This window comes from Miniopterus natalensis, chromosome 21 (genome assembly GCF_054644295.1).
Source record: "Miniopterus natalensis isolate mMinNat1 chromosome 21, mMinNat1.hap1, whole genome shotgun sequence".
Lineage (NCBI taxonomy): Eukaryota > Metazoa > Chordata > Mammalia > Chiroptera > Miniopteridae > Miniopterus > Miniopterus natalensis.
In genome coordinates, this window is record NC_142101.1 from 19,199,113 (window position 1) to 19,217,278 (window position 18,166).

General features: G+C 54.8%; 1 non-coding gene across 1 annotated transcript; it reads left to right on the top strand.

Moving 5' to 3' along the window:
* The first annotated feature begins 9,873 nt into the window (after positions 1 to 9,873).
* On the top strand, positions 9,874 to 10,001 carry LOC148090760 (small nucleolar RNA SNORA51). The gene has a single exon (XR_015716332.1). It is a non-coding gene; the product is annotated as a small nucleolar RNA SNORA51 (small nucleolar RNA).
* The last annotated feature ends 8,165 nt before the right edge of the window (positions 10,002 to 18,166 follow it).

Below are 18,166 nucleotides of genomic sequence, written 5' to 3' on the forward strand. Positions count from 1 at the left end.
TTCATAAGAGTGTAGAAACCATGAAGTAGGTCCCAGGGAGCTCCAGGAGCACGGGGTAGATCCCAGTCCCTGTGCCTTTCCACACGACCTCTTGGCCTCGTGGCCCACCCTCCGGCCTCGGGTGCAGGCCCAGGCTCGTCCCCTCCACAGGGCTCTTGGCCTCGCACCCCCACCCACTGTCCTCGGCACCTGGGTGGGCCGGTTGCCCAACTCCCAGCACAACCCAGACCCAGGAAGGACAGTCAACTGTTTACCATAAAACCTCCTTCCCCCTCCTCCCCAGAAACGCGGGAGCCGCTCTTACCCTCCATCGGCGACTTCAGAAGAATGTGGACCGAGCCGTCTGCCCGCCCGCAGGCCAGCGGTTCCAGATCCCAGGGTCTGCAGGGCCAGAAATGCCGATGGGGAGATAAGCGCTGGAGGCTGGCGTCTAAAGACGGTGGAGGGCGGGAGGGGACATTCCTGGCCCCCAGGAAGAGGAGGGCCACTGTCCCGAGGGGCCGGAGGGCATCTGGACTGCTGGACATGGTGCCCTGCAGACAGGAGCTCCTGTCCCCATTCTCACTTCCCTGCGGACCGACTGCACCCGAGAGCAGCCACCCCCAGGCTTACAGCAGGTCTCCGGGGGGCTAGCACACGGCCTGCTACCTGTGTTCCAACCTCAGGGCGCAGAGCGTGGTGTCGTCCCCACGACCTTCCCCCTCCATTCTCTCCTCTGACCTCTCTGAGCTGCTCCCAGGCCCCCCGCCTCTGCACCAACCACGATTAACTCACTAGATGGTGGGGTCAGAGTCAGTGACCTTGTACCTGAGTGGCCGGGGTCCTGGGCGGGCATCAGCCCCCGGCCACCTGGACGCCGTCCTCCTGGGTCCCCCTCAAACACTGCTGCTCCTAATTCCCCTTCTTAGTCTCCCCAAATCTAACCAAACTCTTCACATCAAATCCGTGGGGCTTCAAGCGTTTCGGTGCACATTCTGCACCGAACCCCAAGTTCCTCCCCCCCAGTTCTGCCTGCAACACAGACCCGGAATCGGACCCTCCTGTCGTGGGCCCTGGTGGGAGCCGCGGTCTGCTCCTGTCGGGGTCTCCAGGGCTCCGACGGCCCTCCGGGCACACCTGCCCCTGCAGGGCTGTCAGCGACCTTCGCAAGCCCCAGTCCCATCCCGTCCTCCGCCCTCGACGCCCAGCAGTGGCTCCGCAGTTAAGACGGTGCCACAGGCAGGTGACACCCTCCCCCGTCTGGCCTCGCCTCCCACGTTCCCGTCACGCACAGGGTTCCGGTCACACCGCGTCCTCGCTGTTCCTACATCGGACCCGGGGAAGGTCCTGCGTCGCCTTCTGTTCCCTCGGCCTGGAACCCCTCCTGCCAGGATCCCCGCGTGGCGGACTCGCGGCACCTCCCGTTCCCCGCTCCATCGAGTCCCTTCTCCACCAGAGCCGCCCTGACCCAGGCCACGCTCAGGCTGGCACCTGGCTCCCGCGATGCTCTGGACGAGTTACGCCCAGGCATCCGAGGAGGCAGATAAAAACCTCACTTTGCTGAGTGTCTCCCGCCCTGGGCTACCTGTGAGGAAGAGGAAGCGTCCTAACTTCACAGAGATCAAATCCCTTGTTTTAAGCAACTGAGCCTTAAAAACCAAGCCTGCCTGCCACCCACGGGGGGGGGGGGGGCTTCCTCCAGACGTCCCTGGGGGACGGGAGCCCCCGTCCTTGTCCCGGCCCAGCACAGGCCCGCACCTACCTGGGGCCAGGGGAGCCCGAACCCAGCTCTGTCAGGGCCGCGTGCTTGAGGGGGTTAGGGTTCTGTTTGTTCTCTTGATGCCAAGTCCCTGTGGTCCGTCCTTCCATCTAAACTGCAGGGGGGGAAACAGATTCTTAACAGATTCCACATTTTCATCGCCAGGTGCTGGTTACAGAGCAAAAGCTCGGAGCAGAAAAGTGTGTGACGTTAGAGTCTTTCTGGGTCCCCCGGGCTCCTGGGTGGTTGTCTGCAGCCTTTCTCTCCTTGCTCCCCCGCCCCCCCCCCGAGCCCCGTCCCCCCCAGCCCCCCTGCATCGCTCAGAGAGGAAGCACAGGCTCCACCATCGCAGGCCCTCCCTCCACAGTGAGCATTACCTGCCGGTGAGCAGTTCACGGGCTCGAGGCACTCTCCGCGGGGCACCAGGGTCGCGTGCAATGCCCCGACCTGCGTGGGGAGCTGTGGGGATGCCATCACCCCGAAGTCTCAGCGGAGCCACTTTAAGGCATTGAAAACAAGAGTCGGTCCTTTCTGAGCGACTGTCGGGAAGGGCAGGGAAGGAGGCAGGAAGCCCCCCGCACAGAGGAAGCAGCAGCAGGCCGGGGGGGCTGCTCCTTCGGGGGGCTGCTCTTTCGGGGGGCTGGTCCCGTCACCGTGACCACCACCGGAGGAAGCACAGGGTGACAGGCGGACAGAGAATTTCCACCTGTGAAAGGGCCTCGGCGCCGACTTCCTCGGGGGGAGGGCTGTTGGCATTCTCTTTGGTCCCAAATGCTCGATTTCAGGGTGGGGAACATTTTTTTTACGCCAAGGGCCATTTGGGTATTTACAACATCACTCGAGCGCCACACAAAATTATCAACTTAAAAATCAGCCTGCTCTATTTGGTCAAACATTTACTTAACTCGCCCCCCTAAAGTGAACGGCTCCTCTCCGGTGAGGCCTCGGCAGGGACAGACCAAAGGATTTCCCCCCGAGCAGCACACAGGCCCCCGAGGGCGCCGGCGGAGGTTCCCCACCCCTCCTTTAAACCACTTTTACATCACAAGACTAAAACAAGCGGCTCTCACCACCCCGACTGATAGTCTTTATCTATAATCCACATTCCCATCGATTGGAAGGGAACTCTGCCACTTCCTGCCCCTCCCGTTAACACGGCTGCAGGGGCGACTCCGGGGTCCCCCAGGCTTCCCAAAAGTTCCGCTAAGCTAGGCCTCACCTCGCGCCGTCTGCCCCGTGGCTCTGTTGTGTGTGTTTTTTTTTGTGTATGTTCTTTTTTGCAACTCAGTCTCGAGGAGAAAACGTCCTCAGTTATGCAAAACTTCAAAATGACGGCAAAGGCTGGTTTTCTCCTTCCCCCCACCCCCCAGACATCACAAGTCAGCTTCTTTACCGTTTTCTATTCATTTTCAGTTTCTGAGAACAGGAAGAAATGGTTCGAGAACTTTACCAACAACCCACTGCTAACCCGCAACAGCAGCGAGCGAGCGGGGCCCTTAGAAACCTCCGAGCACCCGGCTGGAAAGCGGCGCGTTACAATGTTACTACTATGTTGCCATGTGTCCTTCGCATTCAGCCCAGCAGCTCGGGGTGTGATTTTTTTTCTGCACAGCTTTTCCTCGGGGCAAAGAAGTGTTGGACCTGCAAAGACGGGGGTGACTCAGCGCAGTGACACTGCGGGCCGCAGGTGGGGAGGGCGGAGGCCTCGTCTCGGGCCAGCGCTGCACGGAGGTCGGGCCGGTGGGTTTGCAAGGTCGAGGAAGGTCGGAGAATCTCCGCAGAGGCCTCTCCGGACGGCGGCACCAGCTCCAGCAAGACAATGGACGTGACAGAAATAAGACTGTTGCCTCGCTGCTGGGAAGACCGCTGTACAGCGGTTAGCATTTCAATTGCCCAGCGGGACGCAGGGAAGTACCTGGCAGAGGCGGGGAAGCCCGGGGAGCTGAGGTTTGCACCTTTTTTGCTCTATTGTTTGAGGGAAGCCAGTTGGGGTTTTTTTGTTGTGTTTTTTTTCAGGATAAACAGCCCACAGTGAAGGCAAAACAGGCACAGAGATGCCTGACGTTGTTTATGGAAAGGCAGATAAACTAAATTTTTCTTCGTTGCAAAACTAAGAAATGGAGGGTTTGAGCTCTGTGTGCTTTTCCGGGGATGTGTGTGCTCGTGGTTCCCAAACCTGACAGGTGATCGAAACCACAAGCGAGGGGGGGGGGTGGTCCTTGTAAACGGGGATAGACGATCCCCTTCCTGTCCCAGGGAGGTGAGGGCTGCAGCCCAGGGCTCTGCAAACCGCTCGCCAGCCAGGAGCGTGCGGGGCAGCCAGCTGGGCCCATCTCACCTCCCCATCGCCGCTGCAGCGAGATGCGTCCCTGTCTGTGAAAGCTGTTACTGAGCATGAGTGATATTCTTAAATTGCCTTAACTTTTCAAATTCCCAGTGAAATCCTGACTGAGAGGTTACTTTAGGATGGCTGTGACCTTGCCTCCCAGCAGCTTTTTGGTGATAACCTGCATACACCTTGGTCTGAAACAAAGACCCTTCTCCTGGTCCAGGGCTTGGTAATCCCCTCCCAGCCCTCCTGATAACCTTCCCTGCAACCCTTGGGAGTGGCCACTGGTCCCATTTCACAGGTGAGGAAGTAGAGGCTCCGAGGAGTCAATTTTCTAGTGATAAAGCCCACATTTCCAGGGAGGGCTCCTACTGGTTAATGAAGAAATTTATAGGTGAGACTTGGATCCGTTCAAATCTTAGCGGATCTCAGGTCTGGCCTGCTCTTTGCAGGCTCGGCAATCTGGGTGCTGGGACCTTACAAAGGGCCCCTCCTGGGAGTGTGGAGGCAGAAAAGCATGTTCCCCAGCAGGGGCTCCTGGACTTTGTGCCCTAGCCAGTCCCACCATCCCCAAGGGCCACGCTTGGCTGTCTGAACACGACATCTCCACTTTGATTCAGAAATGTGCTGAAGTTTGGGCACAGGCACTGTGGTGTGCAGGCGGGAGGGCTGCCTGGGCCCTTTGAAGGGCTTCGCAGAGGATGTGGCTACGAGCTGACTGGGGGGGGGGAAGGTTCCAAGCAGCAGAGAGGAGAGAGGGTGTCCAGGCCGGGCCGGCTGCGCTGAGCCTGCCTGGTAGACCAGGGGACGGTGGGGCTGATGAGCAGTGGAGGTCAGGGGGACAGGGAGAGGGAGCCCAGGACAAGGCCACGAAGGGGAGTTTGTGCTACGTGAGAGTTTAGAGTTCAAAAGATGCCGAGGAGCAGCCGAGCCCCGGCACTGGACTTGAGCTTGAGAAAGTCAATGCCTATCACAGGAGGAGGGGCAGGAGGAAGGCACGGGGTCTGCAGAGGTGGGTAGAAGCTGCAGCTAGATCTGGCCCCAAAGCCAGCCGAGACCCTGAGGCTGAAGGACAGGTTTCTGAGGTCCAAGGTGCAAGGTCTGGAGGGGCTGAGGAAGAGGAGAGCAGACAAGAGCGTCAGCCAGGCACGGGCCAGAAAGGAGCAGACGGAAGGAAAGCTGGAGCTCAGCTCTGGACACGTTGGGCTAAAGATGATTAACTCCCGATTATCAGAAGAAGGTTCTATCTTCATGAAAATGCAGCGTCTGAGGTTCCCTTCCCACCTTTTCCCAAGGGTGCTGCAGCCCCTGAGCAAGTCAGTAGTCTTAGCCTTCTCTGTAGAGGGAACCGGGAGGCCACGGGTGCCTGGTCGGGGTGACTCGCAGGCAGTGGATGCTGGAGCTCAGAACCCTGGAGCTGGGCTGCCCAGTTCCTGAAACCACACCCCACTGACCCCGCGGAACTGAACGCTCTCTGGTCTCTGCTTCCCTGGGGCCTGGGGAAGGGACGGGTGTCCACCCATTTCCCAAGCTCTCTCCTGCAAAAGCAGCCAGCAAGTCTTCAGAAGTTTAGAGTATCTGACTTTCGGCAACTCTGCTCTCTAACCTCTGCTTTTCAATAAGACGGCTAAACCCACAGCTTAGTTGTCAAAAAACAAACAAACAAAAAAAAACCCACCACGGCTACAACCTCCTGTCTCCAGGATCAATGTGTCTTTGTCGGCGAGCATCTTAGAGCCCTCTGTTCGGACTGCGCTGTGTTCAAATCGATGGGCCCTGTTTGGACTGTCAGCCGTTGTGTTTGTTCGAGTCACTGCTATCTAGATTCGCTGAGCTGAGGGCCACAGATGGGCCGGGACTGACCTCAGAGGCCAGCAGTGACCAGAACAAAGCTGCTGTGTAGCCGGCCGGTGTCCACGGCGTTTCTTCCCATCAACAAACTGCAGAGTTAGTTCATAAGCACCTGAAACTGAATGACGGCTTAAGAAAAATGCAGGAATCAACAAAAATTGAGGTTTACCCACAGGGGCAGGTATTTTCGGGAGTGGTTTCTGACTGAGCTTTCCTCATGGGACTTTAAAGGGCTTTCACAAATATTTCTGTCACGTGACATATTTCTCATTCCGATTTTACAATTAAAAATAGAAAACAGCCAAAGCGTGTCCTTGTCACCAGGCTGTGCTGCCTCCTGATTTTGTTGCCATTAAAAAAGAAATAACTGTTCAGCCCTGGCTGGTGTGGTTCAGTGGTTACAGCCTCAGCCCTCGGCCTGAAGGGTCCCGGGTTTGATTCCGGCCAAGGGCACGTACCTCGGTTGCAGGTCTGATCCCCAGCCCAGGTCGGGGCGCGATGGGAGGCAACCAATTGATGTTTCTCTCCCCCCCCCCCACTCCCTTCCCCTCTCTCTCTGAAAAGCACTGGAAAAAATACCTTAGGGCGACGATTAAAAATAAATAACTGTTTACGTATCAATCGTGGTCACACTGACACAGAAAAGAAAGCCGCCGTTTCCATCAGCAGGTCCTTTCCTGCAGCCACAGAAACAATAGAGTCTGTGCTAAAACATGAGCTACAAAAATAATGTCCTATCTAACCACTGTATCTACACACTTAAGCTCTCGTCATGTTCGTTAATTAAAGCTCTGTAAATCTTCCTTTCCCGTCGCTAAAGACGCCTAACCTGTGCACAGAGGACCACCACGCACGTCAGCCGCAACACACACACACACACACGCACGCGAACCCATCACTCAACCCCGGCCCATTAGTCTCGCCAAGGTCGGGATCGAGGATTCCTGAAAATTCCACTTGTAGGATGAATAGATGTTTTGTAAGGATTATCTGTTCGGGCAGCAAGAGGGGGGACAGGGAACGAAAGCACGAGACAATTCGCTTATTCAACGGGCACTGGGCAAGTCCCAGTAGAAAACCCTGTTTGTTTTATTTTGTTTTATTTTGCTCACCGACCTCGGGGCTCCAGTCCACGAAAGCAAACACATCTGGGGAGACTTTCCCAGAGCCTGTCTGTGGAGACCCTGCCGTCAGCGTGGCCTCCCTTTACCGAGGGGACTGGAACCCAGGACCACCTGTCTGCTTTTCAGCACCTTCCTTTGTGCTCTGTCCCTGCCGAGGTTCAACCAGCTCGAAGGGCAGACCCCTCCCGCCACCCTGGAGACCTGGACCGCGGGAGCTCCTGTAAACAACGCCGCTGTTTTAGCCAAAAGCTGCCACTGCCTTCATCAGTCAGGCCTACACAGCCCAAAAGCTAGGCCATCCTGTTAAAAATTTACCTTACATTGTTCTTAATTCTCTCTCTGCCCCGAGAGAGAGGGAGGAGGGGTGGGGGGAGCAGGTCGGCCTGCCTCCTGGAATCTCTCCTGAATAAACATCAACACGCGTTCCCATGTTCAGGAAACGTACAGGTCCCGGCGTCGCGAAGGGGCTGTCAGCCACCCCAGGGCCTGAAGGACGCCTGGTCCAGAGGCTGCCGGTGAGGTTCCTGTCACACCCACTCGGGGCCACATGGTCCAGGCTCCGCCCTGTGACCCAGAGCTGCCTTTCCAAGACTTTAATATCCCAAGACGTACTAGCAGATAAATATTTGCCAACCTACAACTTTTCCATAGGCAACTAAATCCCCCGGGGCCCATGCTGAAGGTCAGCATTTGGGCAAAGACTATGAGGAGACCATAGAGACAGGTGACAGATGAACGGGACCGTAAGGTTCACTTCCCCGAGGCCCACAGTGACGCAGCCAGTGGGGGGCCGGCCCCGGGTGGTCTCAGGGTCCCAGCCCCGCTGAGATGGGGCCCACATGCGACTGTATCGCATGGAATTCTGGGACTTAGCAAGTCATCCCCCGAGGAAGACATGGGCACGGATTTCAGAGGCCCGGCCTCGTCTGTCATCACTGCCTTCCTGCAAAATGACCGATGCGAGGATTCGGGCCTTTGATAAGCATCTCTCCTTCCAGCCTGTGTGATCCGCCCCTGCTCCTGGAGATGCCAGACTCCCGTCCACGATCCCTCTCCTCCCAGCTCACCAGCCTCTCTTCCCTGTTCCCCACCACCTGTTACAACTGCCAATCCCCGAGCCCCTCCAGGCCGTCAGCCCTGCGGGAGCCTGGCCACCTCCCGTCCTCGTGCCTGATGGGAGCTGCTGATGGAGCCTTGTCTGACCTGAGCACCAGTGTCACGCACATCCCCCCATCACTCCCTCATGCCCTGCTTTCTCTTTAGAGCACTGTCTCCACCAGAGAAACCACTCTGTTTACATATTTATGGTCTGGCTCCTCCAGCACAGCAGTACCCCTGGTACCTGAAACAGCACCTGGCTCATAAGAGGCACTCAAAAAAAAAAAAAAAAATTGTGGATGGCTTTCTGGTGCTCAGAACGACTTCCAACAGCCTCAGCCCTCAGGCCTGGGGCCCAGCCCTTTCCTGCAGCTACTCCCTGGGGAGAGGCTGAGGACGCGTGTCTGCAGACAGCCCCCCTGGGAAGGGGGCAGCTGGGTGCTGAACTCCATCAGCTCTAATCTACAGGCAGCCGTCGCCAAGGCAGGAGGAAGTACAGTGGACCAGCCCAGCCAGCGTGACCTTCACCTTCCCAGGGCAGCAGCCCAGACAGGCACCCAGGTGGCCATGGGGCTGCGTGTTTCAGTCTCTCACGGGCTCTGCCTTCCTAGGAGACAGTGTGCACGACTCCTCAAAACAGTAAATAAAACATCACCGGCCTTCACGCTGGAAGATGCTGCTGCTGACGTCCCCTTTTATGCTGAAATTCTGACAGTCAGCAAATAAAGTCACGGCCAGTGGACTCAGAGCAGTTCCGCAGATTGGCCAACTTCCTCCTGACCGGCTGGACAAGAGTGCAGGCTGGTTTGCTTTCTGCTCCTGGTTTTACGTTTAGCACACAAGTGAGGAGCAGGGGCGGCCGGAGGAAATTCAAGCTGCCAGCAGTTAAAATAGTTTCACCCTCAGTTCTTGACTCTGTGCAGGCCGGGAACCATCAACACTGGTCTGGGTTTCACATACTGTTTTCTCTGCGGTTGCCCGAGAGAAGCAGCAGTGACGGGGAAACTGCATCTTTGGCTACAAAAATGAAGATACAGTTGGAGTCACTGGCTGCACTGAGAACCTAAAAGATTTTAGGGACTCGGGGACTCCTGTCTCCACATCTTTCCTGGTCGGGGGGCGAAACCCGGGCCAGGATTTGCTGGGAAGCACAGGCACTGTGACCAAGGCCTCCGGCTGCTGCAGGCTGGGTGTTTTCACCAAACCTAAGGATGGCCCTCTGATTGGGGCAGAAGGGGGAGAGGATTTCCTTAAACCAGCCCCTGGCTCTCCTGATACTACTCACAGTTATGAATTGCAAATCTCTTTTCGAAATGACTTCTCTCAAAATACCCAGGCACCTGGTCACAGACTGCCGACCGAGAGCTAAACCGGGCGCCCCAGCCAGCTCGCCCGTGACTGCGGCCCTCGGCTGCACTGGCCCACAGAGGAGGGGAATACGAACGACGCTGGGACTGGCTGCAGAGCCGGGCCTGGTCCAGGCTCCGCTGCCTGGAATGTCTCACGGGCCGGGACGGTTTCCCCACAAGTCGGCTCTAGGTAAGAAGAGCGATGGCGAGAGACTGGGACCCGCTCAGAGCGGCACTGTCTGCCGAATGTGGGAATAATAATAATTAACCGTCGGGCTGCGCTAGCCCTGGCTCGGGGCTGATGATTCACCTTTCAAGAGCAAAGAGAAAGGTCAGAGCTTCGGTAAAGTGATTTAACACCGTGTGTCAAGAGTCACAGGAATGGGCCTCCCAGTGCCTCAGACAGGCGGGTGCTCACACGACCGCACAGAAACGGGGGGCAGAGCAAACCTGCCTGGGTGCACCCCAGCCGGGCCCTGTGTCTGCTCTGTACTGTGAATGGAGGGACATGGGGAAAAAGAAAAAAAAAAAGCCACAAAAATCTCAGCTCCTTTCAATACAAAAATCTTATTGCTGGAAACTGATGTTAAGAAATGATAAACGAAGATCTTGTTACCAAACCCGGGTCAACCTAAATGCCCAACAGTAGGGAAAACGTTAATGAGGGCACATCTTCCTGGTGAAATATTACACAGCCATTAAAAGTGAACTGTGCCCTGGCCGGGTGGCTCTGTGGGTTGGGTCCCACATGTGGAAAGGTCGCAGGTTCGATGCCCAGTCGGGGCACATACGGGAGGCAACCGATCCAGGCTTCTCTCTCACATCGATGTTTCTCTCTCTCTCTCTCCCCCTCTCCCTTCTTCTCTCTAAAATCAGTAAGAACATGTCCTCAGGTGAGGATTTAAAAAAGAAAGTGAGTTACGACTGTCACAACATGAAAACAGGGCCGAGGGCAATGTTGCGTGAAAAGGCAGAACACCAATCCCATCGGCGTTACGACTGCAGCCACGTCCAAATACACTTCGGTGCAGGGACCACGGAAGGCGCAGGATTATGGGCCACCCTCCCGCCCCCACTTTCCGTAACGCCGAGCTGCTGGTCTGATAGCTCTCAGAAGGAAGAACAGATTATGCACAGCGCTTCATCCTTTATATAAACCAACCAGCAGAAAAATGCGTTTAAAAGTATCAGCAGCTCATTTCAAAAGTGTGTCCTTTAAAAACTGGGCTCGCCCAATATCTGCCGGTCAGCAGAATATTCACATCGGTTCTGCCCTGACCTCTGGCCTCTCCAAAGCCAGCCAGGCTCGCCTGAGCCCAGGAGACGGTCCGATTGCTCAGGCACTGGGCTCCGCCTGGGGAAACCCCTGCAGAGGCCAGTTCCAGAGAGGACAGGTGTGTGGAAACCTCCGGGCCCACCCCCGCAGCCACCCCAGGCTCTGGAAGGCTCACGGCCCTTTCGAGACTGGACTTTGGATCCTGGGCCCAGAGGTAGGAAAGTCCACAGCTGTGAGACCTCTGTTTGACTATTTGTTTCCCAATCACGGGTTTTTGCACCCAGGGCACCCGGGGGGGGGGGGGGGGGGCAGCTCTCCCTGGACACACCTAGAGCTCCCCCAGGCAGGTGAAGGGGTGGGGCTGCCTCCTCAGGGAGTCATCGTCCCACACGCGGAGCAGGAAACGAGCCCTCCCCCGGACAGCTCAGGCTCTTGGTCACGTAGATCTCGGTCATTAATGTTTACACACGAAAGGAAACAGCTTTTGTTTATCATTAAAAGCATTAAAAAAAAAAAAGTTGACTAAGTTCTAGAGATTTGTTTCACTGTCTTGAGATCAAAAGGTCCAGGAGAACTGGGAAATCCGCCCTGAGGAGGACGGCTTTCGCCCAGCGATGCCTCGTAAACCCCGACACAGCCATCCTGCTACGTCGGTAAATAACGAGAGGGGAAAACGGGCCCCGTTTTCACTGTTGATGTGTATGTGCTGCACCGCCACAGACCAGCGCCTTTGTGAATAATTCTCCAAAGGGGGAACATCTAATTCCACGAGATCTGTTTTTACCCATCAGGCTTCTTCTGAACCATACCTATGTTGCTCAAAAATTGTTGAGACCTTGGGTCAAGGAGACGCTCGTTGGCTTTCAACAGAAAATGGGCCTCTCGCCACTGAAATGGCCACTTAAGCAAGAATGTGGAAATGATTTATCTCGCGGCGTTGGGAGCCGCAGCCTCCCGCCGGCTGTGTCATGACTGCGCGATCAGTCAGGGACGAGCGGTTCAGCCCCCCAAACAAAGGAACGCGCAGGGGGCCCAGAGCGTCGGGTCAGACGCGCGCCGGAATTACCTCAATACGAGTTAAATTGCCCGCACCCCAAATAAGAACCACTGACGATAGCAACGCTGGAGAGTTAGGGACAGCGGAACTCGGCGTAGATCCCCTCACGTCACATAACGACCGGCTTCCGAACAGGGTGCTCTGCTAGGCAGCGATGCCGGGTCTGGGAGCGTGGAGGCGGAAAGGGGGGGAGTCGCGGTCATTCCAGGCCTGGCGAGCCGTGAGCAAGGCGTAGAAGCTCATCGCCAGCTGTTTTCCCTGCTCCCACCGGCCTCTCCACACACTGGGCTCGATGTCACAGGTGAGATCTTGGCCCACGCCAGTGATCATTCCAGACCCAAGCGCAGCACGGATGGGCGAGCCCAGCTGGTTTTGTTTTCCTGCAGACATTATAGTGACGACGTTCACGGAAATCAATAGGAAAGGAGAAAATGGTTTTATCGATTAACGGCAGATACGCGCCAGCTCGAACGCGTCCGTACTCACGCAAGCACCGACATCACTGAACCGCACTTATTGCGTGCCCCCTGCGTGGGCTTTGCCCTTTTTGGTCTATGTTTCCACGTCTTCGTATTTACAACTTTCAAGGGCCCAAATCTGCCATCTGGTAAAACTCCATACGTTTTGAAATGCTCCTTCTGTGGGACACTAGGCGCTTCTCCTGTTTGTGGGGGGTGGGACCCTCAAGAACACCTTACCAGATCCTAACACTCACTCCGGACCCGGATTCCCGAGTCAAAGGACATGAACGGCTTCACATCTTGATTACATTTCGTCCCAGATTTCAGAGCCTGTTCTCAGAAAAGCATGAGTAATCTGGGAGTTCCAGGAAAAACACACTATTAAAATGGTTTTTGCTCAGGTCACGAGAAGCACTGAGGGACAGGAAAGAAGTCCACTGGCCCAGGAGTTTATAGGAAGTTTCAGTCCTGGTGACAGCTTGAGAGGCGGGCCCCCAAAACCTCCCAGTTTCCCCTAGCGTCACGCTGGAGGAATTACTCAGGGAACGGTTATCTAAACGCACATTCCCGGGGCAGCCAGCGTGACCAACTAGGCCTGCGGTGGCAGGAACAGTGCCCGTCTTGGTCACGGGGCCTTAGGCGGGGCCAGCAGGGGCGAGTGCTGGCTGTTGGACCCGTGTAACGACCGCTAAGGAGACTAAAGGAGCCTGAGCTCACTGCGTAGCTGTAAGCTGGGCAGGGCACGATTCCTTCTTTTCCACTCGCCCGGGGGGAGCTGGAGCTCTGGTGAGTTTTAGGACAGCGCTCCCAAACGGTCAAGTACCTGGGGCTGCAGCTAAAATGCAGGTCTGGCCACAGGCCTGGGGGCTGAGGTTCTGCAGGCTCCCGGGTGATGCCCCGTGGCCGGTCCGCTTTGCATCCAGGCCCTCGGCGGCCAGAGAGGGCACCTGGGTCAGACACAGAACCGCGCTGAGACGAGCACTGGGCTGCAGACTAACCAGGCGAGGCACCTGCTGATGAGACCACAAGCCCCATTTCTCCACACCTGTGAGCAGCACTGGGCGCTGTATGGAATGAACTATCTGCAAACCCCAGGGCTGAAGCACCTCTTGTTTCGCGACAACTTTTTCACAGAGCAAGGACCATCTATGCACACTGTGGTCTTCTCTGGGACGTGATATACTGAAATGATTAATATTAAAAAACATGCTTAGCTCGTTTTCTGATTACCATACACGTGTGCACGCCCGGTGCATCTGGTTTCGTAACAGATGAGACAAGCTTCCTTTACCACACTGTCTGCGTCCGCATTACTTAACTCCGAGCGCAACACACACGGGCCCTCGGAACTCGGCCGCTGGACTATGAGCCACAGAGAATCAGGAGAGACCGGGAGTCACGAGAGGAGCACGGAGCACCTCCCAAGTTCAAGACCAGGCAGCTGGGAAAATGACACAACTGGGACCTTGATCGACAGGGTGCCAACCTAGAAACCACGCTTACGTGCGAGGGCCTCTGGGAACAGCCAGTGGCTCGGTTCATCTTCATTGCAAAGAGCAACTTTAAGTCAAATCGGCAATGCGCAACCATAAAATTACCAGGACATCTTTCGTCTATTCCTGATTTAAATTCAAGTGACGCTGTAATATGAAAACTAGGACTTAAACGTGGGTCATGTATGAGTTGATAAATTAAAAGGTTTGAGCAGACCTAATGGTTTCACAGAACAAAGGGCGGGAAGGACTTCCAGAGCTGTCGGGACATCCGTTTCCACGGGACGAGCCGGGTTTATGGCTTCTCTGTTCTGTTCTACACAAAGACGCCACAGGGGTCACTGTTAAAGGATCACTCATTTCACATGCTCACAACACAAATACTCAAAGTTTACTTTAATAAGTGAAAATTTTTAGTTTTCTTTAAAAAAAAAAGAAAAAAGGGTCTTTGACTTGTGTTTTTATTATAAACCCACATGGCAGCTGCTGTCCAGCATCAGAAAGCTGCCTTCCTGAGGACACGGGGCTACTCTGGAAGCACGGGGGGACCTGCAGGTGCCCTAAACCTCACAGGGACAAAGAGTCCCAGAAACAGTCTCTGTTCTGAGCTCCTTCTAGGCCTGCTTGTCAGAAATGAGCTTCCTAGAACCCAGGTCGAGGCTGCTCCAGGCTGAGGCTCTCTGGTAAACTCTCCCATCTCTTCGCCATCCTAACAGCTCCAAGCACATTAATCTTATTTATTGCTGGGCAGTGTCCCCACCATCTGCTCTGGCTAGTATTTCATCTGAAAATGTAATTCTTTTTTATATATTCAGCCCCAGCCATTTGTGTTCTGAATATTTTAGTACAAGCCAAGTACGGGGAGGGGGAAGGGTGTACTGAGAATAAATCTGATCATCTAAAAAAACATGGATCCGTGGCTGCTAAGAAAAATCGTCCATGGAGTCGCGAGAGGCGATTCCACAGACATTCTGGGTTTCTGCTCTCACGTTCGGCTGCCAGTGGCCCGAGAGCTCAGTGCAGAGCGTTTCTAACGCACAGGCCGTCCCGACGGCTCGCGTGTTTGTGGAGTTCAGCTACAGATGGGGAGCTGGTTCGGCTGTGTGGGTGACTGTGCGGGGTCCAGCGTGATGACTCCTCATTAAATTATGAAGTGCACAGTGTTCATTCTGGGTTTGGAAATCGGAAAAATAATTTTTCCATCACTAATGGCCATGGGAAGTCTTGAAGTTACATCATAATTACACATCCGACCCTACAGAATTTTACCTGCATGTTGTGTAAGATTTACTTCAATTATACACACAGGTGAACTGACTAAATTTAAAAGCAAAAAAAAAAAAGACATTTCCATTACAACCCTTCCCTTAGGACTTGATATTTAGCTAAGAATGAAAATGTCCTTTTACCTTGTGTTAAAATCAGCTGTGATATTACTTTTCCCAAATTAAGTTCACCCACATCGAGTTACAATAATTCAAAATCGCAAGTTTCCAGAAAGAGAAAATGTAAATGTTATCAGAAATCTACTATTACGAAAGTGCTTCTTTCCTCCCAGATCTCTTTTCCTAAATTCCACCTCTTCTCAGGTGGCACATAGGGGCATCCCCAGCACAACCCCCGTCACATCGCTCACCAATACGCCGTTCCTCTCCTGGCCAAATACCGACCTGAGGTTTAACAGAGTCAAAGGCCGAATGAAACTGAAAACTAATTTTCTGTTCACACTACCAGTCTCCTCTAGAAATCTCACCCAGTCACGCTTTACTGTTGCCTTCCTAGTACACCCCTGTGGCTCACCAGCAGTCACCCACAGAACCCCCAAAGTTTACTGTGAGTCCCAGTCTCCCACGCGCCCCGGATTCAAACCCCTCGGGTCTTTCAGCTCTGTGACCGTGGTCAGCACGGCCTTGCGACCTGGTAAACATGCAATACTGACCTGCCCTCTTTCCTCACACATCCTTCCTTCCCTCTCAAGGCAAACCTGTCACAACGCTTCAATTCTCGGTTTCTCGCACTGCGTTCGACTCGCAAACAAATCCTGAACAAGCCACGTTTAGTCCAGTCACAACCTAGCTCTCTCCTTACTGAAAAATGAGGCAGTTTACAAAGTAGGGAGTGTAACGGTTCCCGGTTCCTCCGGCAGATTTTCTAAACCAAACCTTGGAGCGATCAGCTCAATTGCGGACGTGAACGCTCGTCAGAACCTGGCTGAGTGTGGAAACGTCTCCATCCCAGGGGACTCCGTAAGAGGAGGAGACGCCGGGACCTCCGCAGCCGGCCGCCCGCGCCCAGAGGATGAGTCCACGGTGACCGACAAACAGCATCAGCCTCAACAACAGTCGCAGTTTTAGGATGTTCACGGAAAGGCTCCTTGCACCTGTAGCGGGAGACGAGAGGAACTTCTCAAGCCGCCCAAATGCATTTACGCGGCCGCCGCCGGGAACCCGGCTCCGAGTCCCGACAGTGCTTGAGTGAGATTCACAGGCTGGTGTGTGAAACCCACACACATCTCACGAGGGCTTTCACTCCTCCACCTCACCCGTGGGCAAGGGGACAACTCGAGGTCCCGCCTCGGTCTGCTTTCCAGTCTCGACCGGGCGTGTCTGCTGTCTGGGCCGCTAAGTAAGCGGCTGCCCCGGGGAGGTTCTCCAGTTCCACCACTGAACTGACCAAGGGCGTGGGCTGCCCATCCACGGAGACCACAACGACCCACTTAAGAGTTCTCGCTGTCCCCCCAAAAGAAGGAGCGAACTCCCTGTAGTCGTCTGCACTTGGCTTCCTCGCAGGACAAGCCTCGTGTATGTCCAACCCAACGCAGAAGAGTCACACTGCTGATCTTGTCACTCGATTCTGCAGTCTGCCGCCCTTTAAAAATTAATCTAAAAATGTCACTTCTGGGCTTTAAAAAAAAGCTCTGCTTATCCCAAAACAAGAAGAAAACTGCAACTCACAACTGAAACGTAGACGATGCTTATAAAACCAGATGCTTCAAGTAGAACAAACATGCTACTCGCAAGTTAAAACTGAACGACACTTTCCAGAGCAAAACTTGAAAAATAATTCAACAAAAACTAGGGAGTTTCCAACTTTTTACAATCACTCATACTTTTCCTCGGCTGCCACCCGATGTCCCTTTAACACACTGTGCTTGTAAATTTCCTCTTTGGGGGGAGGGGGGGGAGACTCAAGGGCCTTCGTCTTAATTCCCAAATCCCGGACATGCTCGCTTAACCACGTACAACAGTAACTCCGACTGCAGTTGTGTCGTAAGGAAAGTTATTTAAAATTCTCACCGGCAGCGGGAAGCTGTGTGGTTTTACGAGTTACTGAAGGAGAGATTTAATATGTAAACACAAAGACCAGGCCCTTTTCCCCGGATTGGGAATGTAAACGGGGGCTCACCACCGTTGTCTGTGGGGTTATTAATTGCCCCACAAACAGTACTGAGGTTCATACCCAACCAAAGACTCAGAGGCGGCCGACCGGAGGAACAACAAAGCCAGGAGAGCTCTGCCAGGGTCTCCTGTCCCCTCCCGGTGCCTGGAGCTCTCCAGGGGCCCGGGGATGCTGGAGTGGACTTTATGTGCCCTGTTCTCCTGCAAAACCTCTCTTCACCTCCCTTCTCAGAGATCCTCACCCCACTTCACATGCAGCCTCTGCCATTGTCCTCTCGCTCCCTACACATGGGACCAGGTTTTTCCTCTCTGGAGCGTAAGGTCCAAAACGTTCCGCTTTTCTCCAGCTTTTCACCTACATTTCCCAGGAGATCCCCGTTCCGACACCCGCAGGGGCTGAGCCTGCAGGCTCATCCGCAGTGAAGTTCGGCCTAGCTGGTCACTCTCAGGTTCCATGAAGTTCAGTCTGCGGGTTACTAAGAGCTCAGTGTGAACCCCCCCGCCCGTGAAAGGTGGGGGCTGCTGCTTCTGGGGAACTGCGGGACCTCAGGGCGAGACTGTGGTCAGCAGACGCCGTGAATGCGCTCCTCTGGGGCTGGGAAACACGGAGCTGCCGTCAGCTCTCGCATCTCTGTGCGACTTACTACAGATGAGAAGCCACGGAGAATTATAAATTCTCTCCAGCTCACTAGCTGACCAGTCTATGAAGAAACGCTGTGCCCTTATGTCACCTAAATGCATATATTCCACGGAGCCTAAGCCATTAAACCGCAGGAGAGGGTGTTTTTTTAAGTCCCCTTCACATTTGGTGCCTTTTTAGCTTAGGTACTGGTGCTGCCTCCCTGACTGACTTGTACAAGTCAGTTTCAGTATTTAGGCAGCCTCCTAATGCGGGGACTCTTCGCCCGGGGCCCACCGGTTAAGAATTTTTTATGGGGGTGGGGGGTGTGGGCATGTAGACTGACTTGCAAATTTTCAAGTGCCAACATATT